Source organism: Chionomys nivalis, chromosome 16, assembly GCF_950005125.1.
Source record: "Chionomys nivalis chromosome 16, mChiNiv1.1, whole genome shotgun sequence".
Classification (NCBI taxonomy): Eukaryota; Metazoa; Chordata; class Mammalia; order Rodentia; family Cricetidae; genus Chionomys; species Chionomys nivalis.
In genome coordinates, this window is record NC_080101.1 from 47,530,259 (window position 1) to 47,546,933 (window position 16,675).

Consider the following 16,675-nt stretch of genomic DNA (forward strand, 5'->3'; position numbering starts at 1 on the left):
CCCTTGGTTTTGAAATAGGTTCACTCATTAATTAGACATAGCTCAACATAAGTCACTGAGTCACTAAATGAACAGTGTTTAAGAAAAGCTATTATTTCACACCGATAAGCAACTACTAAAACAGTAGTTATCTTCAAAGTCTACCTGGCTGGTTGAGCTCAAGGGACTAATAAATCTCTGAACACAAAAGTTGCTGACAGGATGTACGTAAGTTACTGCCAACTGTTAACAGATATCTTGTCCATGATAGCGTAGTCAAACGGAGCAGAGAATAAAGGAAAAGGGGACCACTTTTCTTCTTGATACTCGGAACAGATTAGAAGACAAGCTTTCCTGAGTGGAAAAATATAAGAATTTTACTTTAGATAATTGTTAGCGTGATGTAAAGTAACTTCTTGCTTCTGTCTATCAAAAACCTGAAATGAGCGGTTTAAGGTTCTGAGCTTTTAGCATTTCCCCTCTGTTGTTGTTGTTCATGACCCTAAATATACAGAAAGAGGGTCCTGTGAACAGAAATGCCTTAAAAGGCAGAGTCTCCTTAATTACAACACATGCTTAAACTTCAGACACTTCACATCAGATTTTGAGCTTGAAACTGGCTAATTTGGTCCAAGAAATGAGGATGAGCTGTGGGCCGCCCATCTGCATTCTTCAAATTAGCACTCAATGAACTGTTTTCCAGATCAAAGGATCAAATTAACTCTGCTCTGTGCCCAGGAGGCCCTAACAGGTTTCGGTTCCCTTTCCCATGGGTCTGTGGTCTTTTCTAGCCATAACTTGGCTTGATTTATGTTCTGTTAAAACAGTTTTTTTCTCAGAAAGCAAATGAAGTTCTCGTTTTTCCTGTTCCATATTTACTCCATTTTACATGAGGCTTTTCTTTTCTCTATATTCAAAAGCAGTTCATGGTTATGATTGTGTCTTTTTTTTTTTTTTTTTTTATTTTCGAGACAGGGTTTCTCCGTACCTTTTTGGTTCCTGTCCTGGAACTAGCTCTTGTAGACCAGGCTGGCCTCGAACTCACAGAGATCCGCCCTGCCTCTGCCTCCCGAGTGCTGGGATTAAAGGCATGTGCCACCACTGCCCAGCACGATTGTGTCTTAAACGACACATTTCCCCCACAAGCAGGTTTTCTTTCATTTGAGGCTGCAGGGTGCTGTGCAGTCTATCAGCTAGAGAGTATACTGGAAACTACAGCAACAACTCAGGATGACTGACCCACGTAAGCAGATGAGCCTCTCATCGGACTCCCTAGAAAAGGGACTCTGAGAGCACTGTAGACAACAGCATTGACGGCAACATTGCTCTTACAGTGTTGGTTATGGTTACCCTTGACCATACATTCATCTGCTACAGAACCAATGTTGGAGCCGGGCGGTGGTGGCGCGTGCCTTTAATCCCAGCACTCGGGAGGCAGAGGCAGGCGGATCTCTGTGAGTTCAAGGCCAACCTGGTCTACAAGAGCTAGTTCCAGGACAGGAACAAAAAACTACAGAGAAGCCCTGTCTCGAAAATCAAGAAAAAAAAAGAACCAAGGTTGGCCCCCACTTCCAAAACCAGTTAACTGGTGAAGAACAGTCATTCGGGTTCTGTAGGTCATTTAATCAAGTCTCCTCCCTGAAGGAAGTTATTTTTCTTCTGTTGGAAGTCCTTATCTGCTTCTAAGGTTATAAAAAAAAGGACTATGAATAATACAGGGCTTTATTGGGATATAAAGATTAATAATACTCTCAGATAAGGCACCATTTTAGACAAAAGTGTTTTCTGTTTTGAACAGCAATGATGAAAAGCCAAATGATATTTCAATGAAATATATTATTTAAAAAACTCATTATCCAAGTAAGTAGTTAGTGTTTTTTTTTAATATATACAAGTCAGCAATTCAAATTGTTATCAGTTTAATTTTTCCAAAATTCTCAAGCTATCTTATGGTTTCTATTTTCTGCTAGTATAAAAGACACCAACCAAGCATGGTGGCACACATCTTTAATCTTAGTGATGTGAGGTGTAGGTAGGTGGATATCTGTGGGTTCGAGGCCAGCGTGGTCTACACAGTGAGTTTCAGTCCAACTAAGGGTACGTAGTGAGACCTTCTATCAAACAAAACAGAAGACCGCAAACCCCACAGAGAGTGTCTGTACTGAACAGACCTGGGCTCATGGCTCTGCAGCTGGTATACCCCAAAGCGTGGTGTCAGCGTATGGTGAAGACCTTACCTTGTTTTTATTCCATAGCAGAGTTGGAAAAGGTGCAAGTAAGAGGCTCAAACTCACGTTCAGAACAAATCCGCCCTCTCAATAATGACAGGATGAATCATTCACCCTTTCACAAGGGTTCATCCCTATGACCTCATCACCTCCATTAGGCCGCCCTTCTCAGCTGTGCAATGTTGAAAACTAGCTTTCCGCTATGCAAACTTTGAACAGCTCTGTTCGGCTGTACCCAGCATTGATACTAGGCTCTGACATGTTGCCAGTCTTCACGGCGGTGTCACGATACACTACCATATCTGTTCACAGGATGGAAAAGCAGTTGTCATCCCTCACTAATGAAACAAAAGGTTTGAAACGAATTGCCCAGAGTTCAAAGTGAAACAGATAGGCATTAAGCCGGGGCCGGATTCCAAAGTTTGTTTTTATAATCTCTGCTCTACAGATAGAATAGATAAGCAAAATATTTGCTTTATGTGCATCAACAGAGCCATGTTTCTAAAGAAAATATTAACATCTACAGTTTGACAAAAAAAAAACTTCGCCTACTTTAAAATTTGATTTACATAAAACCTTTTAAAAATATAGAACTATCATCTAGATATTTAACCAAACATTCAACAGCTTTTTATAGTTTAAACTTAAACCGGAAACATAATGGACTATGGGAATGAGATCGATATCACCAGAAGGGAATATGATTAATTAAAGGGCTAGTTCTCAAGCATGCCCTTAACAATTATGCTAAGGGCTGGAGATGATCTCAGTGGTGCCCCAGTGGTGCCCAGCTGCCTAGTGTACACACCAAGTCCTGGAGCTAAAGAGTTCATTTCAAGGGCAAGGAAGATGGCTCAGTCAGTACAGTGTTGCTGCACTGTTGGACTCCAACGTCCAAACACCGAGGAGGAGTCGCCCCCAGAGACCACTTCATACACCACAGCCGATGCAAAAGCATGAGGATTTTATTAATTCTGTCATGACAGGGTCCCCCAGCATTTGGGAAGCCGAGGGACCCTGAATAGCGGTACAGTCTACTTTTAAAGGGGCCACAGAAGCAAGGGGGGTTGTTCTTTGACTATTTTGATTGGCTTATTCAAAGGGCTATTACCAATAATTGACTGGAGAGCTGTTGCCAGATCAGGTGAGGTAAGAGGTCATTTTGACCCCATTTCCCAGGGGACCGAATCAAAACATACATATATGGGTAATTGTTCAGGAACTGAGTTCGCGAGTGTAGCTGTTAGGTCCTTGGTTCCCAGGGGAGGAGGGGAAGCACTATGGCATGGAGGCTGAGAGGATTCAGAATTGTCAAAATGGCTTCAGAATTGTCTTAAAGTCTTACAGCACCAACAGGAAGACCTGAGTCTGGATCTGTGTAGGCCAACTATGGTGGAACATGCCCAATCCCAGTGCTGGGGAGGCAGAGACAGGAGGATTCTTGGAGCTCACCTACAGCTAGCCACCCCTGCCAGTGGGGAGCTCCAGGACCAGCTAAAGGAGAACAACTGGGGAAGACAGCTTCTGCTGACCTCCAGCCTGTACAAATGCTCCCATGCGTGCGCGCGCCCACGTGCACGCGCGCACACCCACACCCACACCCCAGACACAAAGGTTAACTTCAAGTGAAAAATCTTGATAGTTTGTGACTATACTTATCTCTTCTACTTTTACAACAAACAAGCTTTTAGATTGCAGCTTTCAGATTACAAAGACCCATACCTAACTTCCTGTCAATCAAACGTAATTCTTCCTCTTTCTTGTCTTAAAAATGTTGGTGGAGGCCGGGTGGTGGTGGCGCATGCCTTTAATCCCAGTACTCGGGAGCCCAAGGCAGACGGATCTCTGTGAGTTCGAGTCCATAGTTCCAGGACAGGCTCCAAAGCTACAAAGAAACCCTGTCTCGAAAACAAAACAAAAACAAACAAAAAAACGAAACAAAGCAAAACGTTGGTGGGAGTGCCCTTGCTCCCCCCTTCACACACACACACACACACACACACACACACCTACACACACCTCAGGGAGTGTGCGTGTGTGTATTAGTTCTGTATAGCAGGGAGACAAATCTATCCTGGAAATATTATAATGGTTTCCATATGGTTTTTTTTGTAACATCAAAATATGGTGATAGGTGTTTATCTTCTGGGTGAGAATGATGTCATTCCCCATGGGGTTTATTGACACAAAAGTTCCTTTTGTCCAAGAAAAGTTCTCAGTATTGTGAATATGGCTTTAATTAACTGATACACTGATCCCTTGTTGGTCTTGCCACAGGGAAGGTCTGGGCTTCGTTGTGTGGACTGCTTTGTGAGGGGCCACAATGGAAAACAGAAATGACCACGGGCGATCTGCTGTGTTCAGTGTACTGTATTTGCTTGTCCGTTTCCGAATGCCACCGAGACTCACTATTCAGAACGTTCTGTGGGAATAGTACGTTTCAGAGTACAAAGGAATTTGGATTTACGACCTATCTTAAGAAGGAAAAGGTCATATTGTAGCGTGGACAGAACGAACAATTATTCTTACCTTTACTCACGGGGCTAAATCTTTGAGTGTTATTTTGAAATAAAAGAAATTTCCTTTTGAATTTAGGGAAGTAACTCATTGATCTCGGTTCCTCTACTTGTTCACAGATTTGTGGCAAGTTTATAGGAATCATACGATTCAAAGTATAGATCAATGCTGTAAAATCGGAAGCACCATTGTTCGGGTCTGCTTTCATGTGGCATCCCTAAATTACAATGGTGGTGTGCGAGGGTACTCTAGTTCAAAATCTTAACTCCATAGCCACTGAATCGTGTAATTCTTAGTTCCCCATTCACAGACTAGGTTTAAAAATGCAGCTTCTGTTGTTAAATGGATAAGCACCAGCAGCTGAATGTATTGGCCAATTTAAAAATAATCCATAGCTCTAAAACGGTGCAGAGAAAGTTAAGTTCTCGGCCAATTTGTGAGCGTTCTCGCCCATCTATAAACACAGGTCAAAAATCTGCTGACGTGGGAAAAGTGAAGAAAACTGCCCAAATAACGCTAAAGGAAACACAATGGCTCTCCACGTCGTTCGGATACTTCTTTGGCTTCTGCAAGCGTCCGGCTTGTAGCGAGCCGCAGCCCGCAGCCCCCAGCCCTCGCGCGCTCGCCGGCTCGCCCTCCCGGGGTGGGCCGAGGTCACTTTCGTCGCGGCCCTCGCGCACCCGTCCGCTGAGCGCCGGAGCTCGGTGTCTCCTCCTGAACTTTGCTCCCCGCGTGACAAGCGCGGCCAGGCGAGCTGCTGCGCCACCGACGCGGGTCCCGGTCGTCCCCTCGCGCCGCCCGCCCCGCCGCCCGGCGCTCCGCGGGAGGAGCCGCCGTGACGCGGCAGGGAGGAAACGCCGGCGCCCGGCCCGCGCCTCCGGGAAGGAGGAACCGCCAGCGCTCTGGGCTCCGCGCCCGGACGCCTGGACGCCGCGCAGCTGCCGGGTAGGTGCGGGGCGGGTGCGCGGGGCCGCGCGGCGGGATTGCCGCCGCGGCCGGGCGCGCGGTCTTTGTGTCCCCCGGAGCGAGTTGAGCACCGCGGCGTGGAGCTCGAGCGCGTGGGTGGACGCGGGGAATCCGCGCGGCCCCCGAACGGGGCAGCCGGCGGGGAACACTGGAGAGCCCACCTGAATGGGGACGTGGGTTACCTGCGCGGACCCGCGTGGGGCGGCTGGGGCCTGGAGGTCGTCGGCGGGGTTAAGTGGCCGTCCTGATCGATCGACAGGACTAGAACGCATCGCCACTCTTGCAGGTTCTCAGATTGGAACCCTTCGTTGGGGTGTGTGTGTGTGTCTGTTTTCTACCGGTCTGCTTCTGGTTCTCACGGTTTAAGTGCTGGCACGTGCCACCTAAAAGCGCCCTGAGGTTTTCTGTTCTCGTCGTTGTTGGTGATGGTTCTTTTGCACCGAATGCTGAACATTTTGCAGGAAGATACTATGCAGGGTGCACTTGGGATTCAAGAATAAATGCTGAACACTCAAGTCTCAGCACCTTTTGTCAGGGTGGAAAACTAAACAAAACAAAGCCCCGAACCGCCTGCTAGGTATTTTGATTCTTCCCTCCTTACTAAGTTGAGTGTTTACCCAACTGGCCTGGAGAGTGCTTTATTTACCAAACACAGCTCTTACTATGAACTGGGCTGTTTCCTAAGTGCTTTATAAATATTACCTCAAATTCTTAACTCAAAACATTCAATGATAGCGGTTGTAGCCATGAAGAGGCCGTGCATGCTTCAGTTCCCCGAATGTCATAGAAAGAACTGGAAACATTAGAGAAGTTTCAGACATATTTTCGGAATATGGGTGTGCCCTCTGCCCCCTAGGCTGCCACTCCTATAAGACGGGTTTTACCCCTCATTCCTGTGGGATGCTAGCTTGGAGCAATGAGATCTGTTGTTAGCAGGTCTCAGGCCAGATCCCACGGAGCTTCAGAAAGGTGGTCGTGGTCATTCACTGTCCTCTGACCAATGCTCACAACTCTGGCGTCAGAAGTTCCCTTTCTTGAAACCGCCGCTGTGCTGAGCCTGGTTTTGTTTTTAAAAAGGAGCTTTGTTTCAGATCTGTTTGACAATTCATATGACCGCGGCTCAGATGCGCGCATCAGATTAAACCTGACATGAACTGTGACTGTTTTTGTTTGTACACATTAACATAAACAGTGTTTGGTAATCTTCGGTAGTGCATCGTGAGTAGAATTGAGTTGGTGGATGTGGCCTTTAATGTTGATAAAGAGGATTCACACACACACACACACACACACACACACACACACCGCCAGAATTAATAACCATTTGAAATGAGTATTTAGGGCCTGGTACCCGAGATAGCAAGGGCCTAGGTTGGCGCATGAGCAAGGCTGACATAGGATTTTTTTTCTTTTTTTTTGTCACTGTGGTGTTAGAGACATAAAATCTTTTTATTGCACTCCCTGCTTCTTGGTTCTTTTCCTTGTAATTTTTCACTTCCTGGGAGGTAACTAAGTGAACTGATAAGGCTGATATAACAACAGGCCTGTGAAGTGTTGAAAATGGAGACCTCCCCCTCTGGCATGGTAGGTGCCCTGGCCTTTGTCGGTGCTTGTGAATTAGAGTCACCAAACACCTAACAACTGTTTGGTTTAGGGTGCCTTAGACATCCCCACAGGTCTTCAGAGAGACCTTGTGAGGTCAGGAGCCATGTTTTAGAAACCCCCTTTTGTACAAGTAAAGACGCTGGAGGCAGGAAATTGTTGATTCGCTTTCAGCACTGTTTGCAGAGCTGATGGGAGGCTGAACTCAGACGGTGGAGGTGTAGAGACAGACAGAACCTGGCACGTGCAGGCCTGTAATAAATACCTGTGGAATGAGTGACTTCAGATTGCTTGCTCTTTCAAAACGTACCTCCCAAAATACCGCTGTAATTGATTTGTGCTGAAGAAATTTCCAGGCCTCACCCAGTGCCTCTCTTACTTCAAACAGTGTCTGACCCAATAACTTTCCTGTGAAAGAGACAAAGATGCCTCTCTGACTCAGGATATACCATTTCTAGTTTTTGAAAAAGAAATTAGCAAGAAATTAGCATAGTGATTGATTTTTTTTTCTTCTGTCAATTGCCCTACCTTTTTTTTTTTTCCGGTTTTGAGGGAGTTTAGGTTGGCCAGATGGGGTTAGTGCTTGTGCTGACGGCTTCCTTACTCCTGTCTCTAAGCTGCTCGGATGTTTGATTGAGTTCAAATGCAATGATCAAAGGCATTTCTCTCTCTTTTTCCTCCTGAAATGGATGACATGTAGAGTGTTTTTTAAAAATCTAATTACTTTAGTGTCTTCTAAAAAAGCAAAACAAAAAACAACAACAACAAAAAAACCCAATATCTTCACTTATTTATATCCTTTAAGCATGGCCCTCTGCATCCTCAAGTATGTGGTCCAGATGGAAAATATGGCCATTACCTGGTAGAGGACCTAAGAAGGGCTATCGGATGAGGTGATCCCAGCGGGACGTTAGGTAGAGAGAAAAACTTAATGGAGCCGAGATGAGTCAGTTGCCTGTCAACCCGCTGTCTGGGGGTGGAGTGCAGTGCTTCTCAAACCTGCCTTGTTGTAGAAGCCACCATTACTTTTTTCAGGCTTCACGTGTTCTCTCTTTTAAAACTTCATGTAAATTATGGACTAAACTGCTGATTCATGAAAGTCGAGTTATGTAACGTGTTATTCCTAACAGAAGCGGCTCCCACGCTCTTTCAAGTGAAGCAGTCTCTGCCTTTCTGTACCTGTTTCTTTCCTGATAGTGGAAGCTGTGGTCTTGACTGACCGTCCCCAGCCATTTCCTGGAGAAAAGTGATAAACCTAAGAACTGCCTAGCAGCCCCATCGTTTAATTAACAGCAGCAGACTTTGACTTGACACCGGCTTTCACCTCATTGCTGTTGCTGAGAACATGTAGAATCGTATGTCAAAGGCCAGCCCAAGGGGCTACCTGTGTGAGGCATGGCTGAGGGCTTCGGAGAGAATTAGGGCAGTGTGTAGCAAGCCTCGCCTTTGTTCAGTTTCTCCAAGGGCCTTGTAGATGTGCCCAAGTTTACCTCGGTGTAGCCACAATTCTAGTTAAAACCAAACTGTATACAGCTCAGTTGGTAGAGTGTGTGCCTGGTATTGGGGAGGCTCTGGATAGGATCTCCTTTGGCATCAATCAAACAAACAAAGCCAACAATAAAAGCCTAGCAGGGCATGATGTTCCATCCCTGTAAAGACTGGGGCATTTGAATCCCCAGTTTGAGGGCAGGCTGGAATCCACAGCTAGACCCTGTCTCAGAACCAGACAAAATAAACCCCATGCTGTTTTCTTGTGGGGTTTATGGGCAAGTTTAAGAGGCCACAATATGAAGGCGGTTGTTGCACAGCGAGGGACTGATCTTTTGTAAGGTTGGAGGTAGGCATATGAGTGAAAGAGGGAACGTTGGTGAGATTCCATGGGAGATTCCTGTGCAATACAGTGACATCTTACAGCAGGTAGGTAATTCTTTCTCTCTTGCTTATTCTCTCTCTCTCTCTCTCTCTCTCTCTCTCTCTCTCTCTCTCTCTCTCTCTCTCTCGGTTTTTAGAAACAGGATTTCTCTGTGCAATAGCCCTGGCTGTCCTGGAACTCACTCTGTAGACCAGGCTGGCCTTGAACTCACAGAGATCTGCCTGCCTCTGCCTCCCCTCCCCCCATAGCTGGTATTAAAGGCACGAACCACCACTGCCTGGCTAGGTAGTTCTTTCTTTAGGCCACAAAGTGAGGGGCTTTTCAGATAATTTAAAAGGTAGAAAGATGATTTAATGGCTTGAAGCATAATAGGAAGGGTGATTCTGGGTGGAATAATGGCCTGGATTTTGTCCCTTGGCAAGGGTTTCCTTTTCGAGAATGTGTCATTATTTGCACTGTGAGTTTGCTCTGTGATTTTAACAAAAGAGCTCTGCTTACACAGCATGAACTAGTCAGTATGAGTCAGGGTAACTGCTCCATATATGCATATGTATTGTGTGTATGTTTGTGTGTGTGCGGGTACATGTATGTATGTGTATGTGTATACATGTCCATCCAAGCATGTGTACGTGCGCATGAGGCTAGATGTCAACCTCGGGTGTTATTCCTCAGGAGATTCATTTTGTTTTCGAGACAAGGTCTCTCACTGTGAACTTACCAGTCAGGTGGGTCAGCTGGCCAGTGAGCCTCGTGGAATCCACCTGTCCCTAGGGCTGAAATTACAAATGCATGCCACCATTCCCTGCTTTTAATGCGGATTCTGGTCATCAAACTCAGGTTCTCATGCTTGCATGGCAAGTACTCTACCAATGGAGCTATCTCCGAGCCCCCCCCCCCCAGTTTTCTGGTATATTTGCCAAGTGAGCTGATAACAAGCGTTCTGTTCTCTAATTAAAATGTATTTTATAACACTCATCTATAAAACATGGGATTCTGGGGTTGAAGAGATTGGCAGGTAAGAGGATTTGATTTATGGTCCTGAGGTTGAATCCATCCACGTAAAAGTGTGCATCAATGCACATCTCTGTAACTCCAGCTTTGGGGAGTGGAGACAGATCCTGAGACTGGATGATCAGCTAGCTTAGCCAAAAAGGATGACTTCCAAGTCAGTAAGACACTGGCTCAAGCAATAAGGCAGAAGTGATAGAGTAAAAGAGCCTGGCTCTGGCTGGCCTCTATGTGAACGTGCACAGGCACAAACTCTCACAGACTCACACACGTGCAGCACACACACACACACACACACACACACACACTTGGATTCACCATTGGGACTGGATTGGCCAGTCTCTAGACTCTGGGATGTTACTTCCTCCAGTTCAGTGGCATGCCTTTAGGACTGGAGTAGTTTGCTTGTTTGAATTGAAAATGGGAAAGACACTTATTGCTGTCATTATTTGCTTTTTACTTTTTAATTGTTTTTGAACTAGAAGGTCTCACTGTTGCTCAGTGGGGCCCCAAACTCCTGGCCACAAGTGATAATCCTGCCTAGGCCTCTTGAGTAGCCAAGACTTCAGGCCCATGCCACCATGTCTGCCGTTATTCTGGTTTTTAAATAAAAATAGATTAAAGTTGGGCTGGGTATGCCAATTCATGCTTGCGATCCCAGTGTTTGGAAGTCAGAAGAAGCATGGGAATTTTGAGAATTCCAAGCTAGCTTGGGCTATTCAGGCATCTAAAACAGAGGCTGGTTAATTTTAAATTTCTGAGTTTCCAGTTCACCATTTACACATGTAATGCAGTACAAGTGCATAAATAGTACACTCATATATGAGATATTAGATAAATGGCCAGCTTGGGGACCTTGGGAGATGTCCCCCATGCACATAAGCATGTGCCATTAGGTGTGGCCATTAGGTAGGTCTTGCATATGCAACTGTATTTGGAGATTTTATAGTTATAGCATCCCTGTTATGTCTAGAGGACACTGTCTTACAGCTAGCACCCAGGTCTTCTGACTTTTATGGTCTTTTCATTCCTCTTCCACGATGCTGCCTGAGCCTTGGGTGTTGTAGATGTACCAACTGGGGCCAGGCTCCCCACGCTTGCCTATTCTCTGCATTCTGACCAGTTTTAGATCTGTGTAATAACCTCCATAGCTCCTCTGGTGAAGGACGAGAGGGACACGATACTGATTTAGGGAAGCAGTAGTAGGTTCCTCTGATCCTACCGTGCTTGCTACCACCACAGGTGGGTGGCTAAGTTTCCAGTATTAGGCACGAGTTCTCATCTATCGAGTGATCCATAAATCCAGTTAGCCCGCTGTTGGTTACTCTCAATATAAGCTACTACCACACCACTGGGGAGCTCTAGCTCAGCAGGTCGTTGGCGTAGTTTGTAGGATGCTCAGCCGGATCGGATGGCTTTTCTCCCTTGGCAGCTTGCATTACGCCTTCTGATACTAAGTGCTAGTCCTCAGGGAGGTGACTGCCAGCTTGCTTCCTCCAAGTCCTGTGTCTGAGGTTTGTGGTGTCTTCCATAACTGAGACTTACCTTTCAGTTCTGGGAAACAACCAAGGATAATGGCAACAGCCTATTTGGTTTCAGAGTCTCTTGGATTCCCAACCACCACCACCACCACCACACCAGTTTGAAGGGAAGTTTCCTCTGCATGGCACTAGAGTTGGATTTTTGTTTGTTTGTTGGTTTGAATTGTGTGTACATGGATGGTGTGCGCACAGCAGTCCTGGCGCCTTCGGAGGCTAGAAGTATCAGTCTCCTCGGAGCTGGAGTTACTCACAGCTGTGGGCCATCGGGGGGAGCGCTCAGCCGAAGCAGGTTCTTTGCAAGAGCAATGCACATGGTCTCAAACACTAAGCCATCTCTTCTGTGTGGGCGCTAGAGTGTTTGTTAGATAATAGATAGCTCTTTGGGGAAGGGGAATTGTCGGCTGGTGTTGTGTAACTCCATTTAAACTACACGCACGCACGCACGCATGCACGTACGAACGCACACACGCACGCACGAACACCCAGTTAGGCCTTTGCCTTTCCCCCCCAGAGCACGTGTGTCCTACTAACCCCCTCCAGAGCTACTTCTCTTTCTGACCCCGTGTTCCCTTTCTGCTTGGCCTATGAAAGAGAAAGAAGAGAAACGCACCATTTTTCTCCCTGGCTCCGAGTCGCTTCTTTCTGTACCTGCCTATTTCGCTTCATTATTATTATTATTATTATTATTATTATTATTATTATTTTGGTTTTTCGAGACAGGGTTTCTCTGTAGCTTTGGTGCCCGTCCCGGAACTAGCTCTTGTAGACCAGGCTGGCCTCGAACTCCCAGAGATCCGCCTGCCTCTGCCTCCTGAGTGCTGGGATTAAAGGCGTGCGCCACCACCGCCCGGCTCGCTTCATTATTTTACAGCTGACCAGAACTCCATGGTGCGAATGCACTACATTTTCATTCTCCATTCGCCGCTCGGAAGACGTTGAGGTCGTGCCCATTTCCTAGCTGTTGTGAATGGAGCAGCAAGGAACATGGCTCAGCAAGTGTCGCTAGAGTAAGATATAGAGTCCCTTAAGAGAGTTTTTTAGGGCCAGTCGGTGGTGGCAGAACATAGTGGGAAGTTTGATTTCCTTTGATATTCATCTTCTCCCCACCCCTGCTTCTTTATTCCATACCAGATTCCCTGAGCCTCCTTTTTTCAATCCTTTTTCCATATCCAAACTCTCAGAGGATTGAGAACTCACCATATGGTGAGAATGACTGATCACCGTGCAAACATTGGGTCTTCACCAAAGGCTGTGATCTTTAGAACAGGTCTGTTTTTTGAAAGCAGACTCTCAGCCCAGTGGTAGAGCGCTTGCTTTGCCTAGCATGGGCGAGGTCCTGGGTCACCCTTAGTGCCATACCCCCATACAGATCCCAAGTTCACTGGTTCTCCCAGATCGTATAGGGCTGGCTGTCGCAGGGAAGCCTAGGCACAAAGTACTGAAGAGAGAAGGGTGACAGTGGTGGGGTGGGGGTGGAGAGTGGGGGAGTAGGAGAGCTGATGAGGGGGTGGGGCACAGCCTCTCAGCGACCGTCTCCCCTTATCTCGTGACTTGTTATAACTTCAACTATGACTTCCAAAAATATACGTAAAAATCCTAAATCCTAGAAGCAGCAAATGATTTTTTTTTTAAAATAGGGTCTTTGCAGACATAATCAAGTCAAAGAGTGAGGTCATACTGCAGTTGAGTGAGCCCTCATCCAGTATAACATGGTTCCTTCTAAGAGGAGAGGCTCAAAGGAGATGATGTGAAGACACATGGGAGCCTGCCATGTGCTAGCCGAGCAAGAGAGTGAGTGGTGTGCGCACAGCCAAACTGATACATCTGTGTTGTTTTCCCAAGACAGTGTTTCTCTGTGTGACACTCCTGGCTGTCCTGGAACTCTGTAGACCAGGCTGGCCTCGAACTCACAGAGATCCGTCCTCCTCTGCTTCCTGAGTGATGGGATTAAAGGCGTGTGTCACCACACCTGGCCTAGGCTTTTATTTTATATGCATACACATACATGTTTTCTGAGCTGTTTTTGCTTTGTTTTGACTGGCAGTCTATCTCTGTAGCTCAGGCTTTTCTGAAAACCCCTATAAAACCAAGACTAGGCTTGAATTCAGGATAATCCCCCTGCCTCAGATGTTCGAGTGCTGGGATTACAGGTGTGAGCCGCCATTTCAGACATTCAGTGCCATTTTAAAAACATTTAAACAGGCTTGCCTTGCGGGTTAGAATCATGCTTATGTAGCCAGTGAGCGTCAGAGATTCCGTACACCTTTGAATCAGTTATTCACTGTGTTTCTTGGCCAGCTGCCATGCCCCAAACCTGGCTAACATTCTTGGAAATTTATACTACTGCTAATAAAGAGAATGAGTGGGAGTGTGTGGACGGATTGACAAATCCACCCAAAGCAACAGAAAACGCGTGTTCTCTTGTGGGTCATAGGTGTGTGTTGTCAGCACATCTAAAGCACGTGATAATTAAGGAAGGCAATGACGGAGTACTTATAGATAATTTACTGTAATCTCTAGGAGAAGCAAAAACGATGCATCTGAGCCAAGGAAAAGGTGGTTGCTCTGAGGTTGTTAGAAAGGACAGCAGCTGAACTTGAGCCGTTAAAATGCTCTAAGCATAAGTGCATTGAGGTAATTGGTCCGTCCGCGCTGCTGTCTGTCAGTACTGGAAATTAGTTACCTTGGTGCTTCTTATGATCCTATTTTATTCTAGGCCATCTTGCGGCAGGGGATGGTAGCACCTGGTAAAAGCTCATGCACACACCTTTCTCTTTGCATTCTGGCACGGCACCCCCAGTTTTTCCAGACGGCATCTGTGTTGATGTCTCTTCCCTTCCTTTTCGTTCCGTCAGTTTGTGTACGGTGATCCACACCTGCCCCTCCGCTCCTGCGTCTTCCTCTTTGCTCAGGGTCCTCTCTCTCTCTCTCTCTCTCTCTCTCTCTCTCTCTCTCTCTCTCTCTCTCTCGTTTCTTTCTCCTCTTCCTAGCCTTTGAATCAAACAGATCTCTCCATCCTCCCTTTTTCCATTCGCTCTTCACTTTGATCTTGAGCAAAAAAGATGCTAATTACAGTGGGTCGTTTAAGAGAGGGCCTTTAATAAGGATAAGGAAAGCTTTTAGTTTGCAGGGAAAGGCAGACATTATGAAGAATGAGTGGTTTCAACCGCGGAGGCCTAGAGATTCCCAGTAATTCCTTTCAGCGTATCCAGAGAAGTTCCCTACCGCCTCACCACTAAATAAGCTGTTTCTCCTTAAGCACTGACAGGAATGAAGACATTTGAAGCTATTTATAAATTTTTCTTTTAATCATGTTATTGCGATTTTTTTTTCCTGTAAGAAATGTTGGGACTATGGATGTCAGGTCAAATAGAGTGTTTGGTTTGGAAAGGTAACTCCACGATATGATACAGTTCCCTTTAGACAATACATCCAAAGTTTAAGTTTTGGGGGAGTCAGAGTCTTACTATGTCTGTCTATCTGTCCTTCTGTTGACCCACGCATCTATCTATCCCCATCCATCCATTCATCGATCCACCCACCCGTCTGTCCATCCATCCATCCATGCATCCATTTTCATAGATCTAGAAGTCATTATTTTTTTTTAATAAAGCACCACCTTTATGATCTTGTTTCAAAGGACTAATAGTGTTTGCCAGCACCTTGCCTTCGGTGTCACTGGGAGCGGTTATGCTGGACAGAAGTGATGTTAAAGGGGAAACCTTTGTTTTGGCTCCTGGTTCAGAGATTTTTGGACCATCATAGCCGAGAAGGCGTGGAAGGAGCATGTGTCGGACCTGTTCAGATACTGGCTGGCCAGGAAGCAGAGAGTGCAGCTAGAGCCGGAGGACGTGAGCTGCTTCCTCCAGCCAGGCCCCATATCTTCCAGATGCCACAGACCTCAAGTGGAGGAACTAAGCATCACGGAAAACACGAGACTTGGGAGTGAGGGACATTTCCTATTCAGACCGAGGCTTTGTTTCTCTGGAGTGTTGTCAAGTGCTGCGACTACTGTTCATCGTGAAGCCTTCCATTCCGATGCTGCAAATGAGGTCAAATGCGGAGGTAGTGTTAGGTAGGGCATTGAAGAAGCATTTAGTTGACATCTGCACTGTTCTGACTGTGTACTCACTTGTTCCCTAATATAGCTATTAAATACACCACCAGGACTAGTAAAAAAATGTTTTTATCTTTCCCCATGATATCTGATGTTATTGTCACGTATATGGTTTACCTACTTAAGATTATGTAGGTGTGGTGCCATGGGAAAATGAAAGTCCTTTTATGCTTATTATTTGCATAGTTCTTCCCCTTTGCACGGCCTACACTAGGCCACATGTTTTCTGTCATCAGGATTTTTGTCATTTTATTCCTTATGGTTCTGTATTCCACCTTGCAGAGAGCAAAGAAAAAGGAATTGGTGTTTCTGGGGGCAGAGCAAGATGATTTTATCAGAAAGCCACAATAGAGTTGGAAAGATGAGTCGGTGCTGAAGAGGGCCGGCTGCTGCTGCAGAGGCTGTGGGTTTGTTTCCTAGCACCCATATGGTAGCCACAACCATCTGAAACTACAGTTCCAGGGGATCCCTCTTCCAGCCTCTATTAGACACCAGGCATGCAAATGCCTGCACAGACACACATGCAGGCAAAGCAGCCATGCACATTAAAACAAAAACAAAAACTTAAGGTCACAAAACAAAACAGTGGAAAGACAAATAACCCAATTTTCCAAATGAGCGAAGATTCTGAATAGATACTTCTTCAAAGAAAATTTATAACTAGCCAAAGCAGAGCATGAAAAAAAATGCACAGCTTTGAGTTATTAGGGCCCTGGAAATCAAAACCACAATGCCACTTCACGTCCACTAAGATAGGAACTTGTGTTAACAAGTGTTTGAGGATATGTGAAGAAATCCAAACACTTGTGGCCTGCAAGACAGTTTGGCGGGTGAACGGTTTGCC

At 45.9% G+C, this 16,675-nt stretch overlaps 1 protein-coding gene across 1 annotated transcript in view; it reads left to right on the forward strand.

Moving 5' to 3' along the window:
* The first annotated feature begins 5,593 nt into the window (after positions 1-5,593).
* The window catches only part of Sgk3 (serum/glucocorticoid regulated kinase family member 3), a 105,776-nt gene continuing 94,694 nt past the window's right edge, over positions 5,594-16,675 (forward strand). Inside the window, exon 1 of the mRNA XM_057790921.1 lies at positions 5,594-5,669. The gene's annotated coding sequence lies outside the window, so the exon portion shown is untranslated. The remainder of the gene's footprint in view (positions 5,670-16,675) is intronic.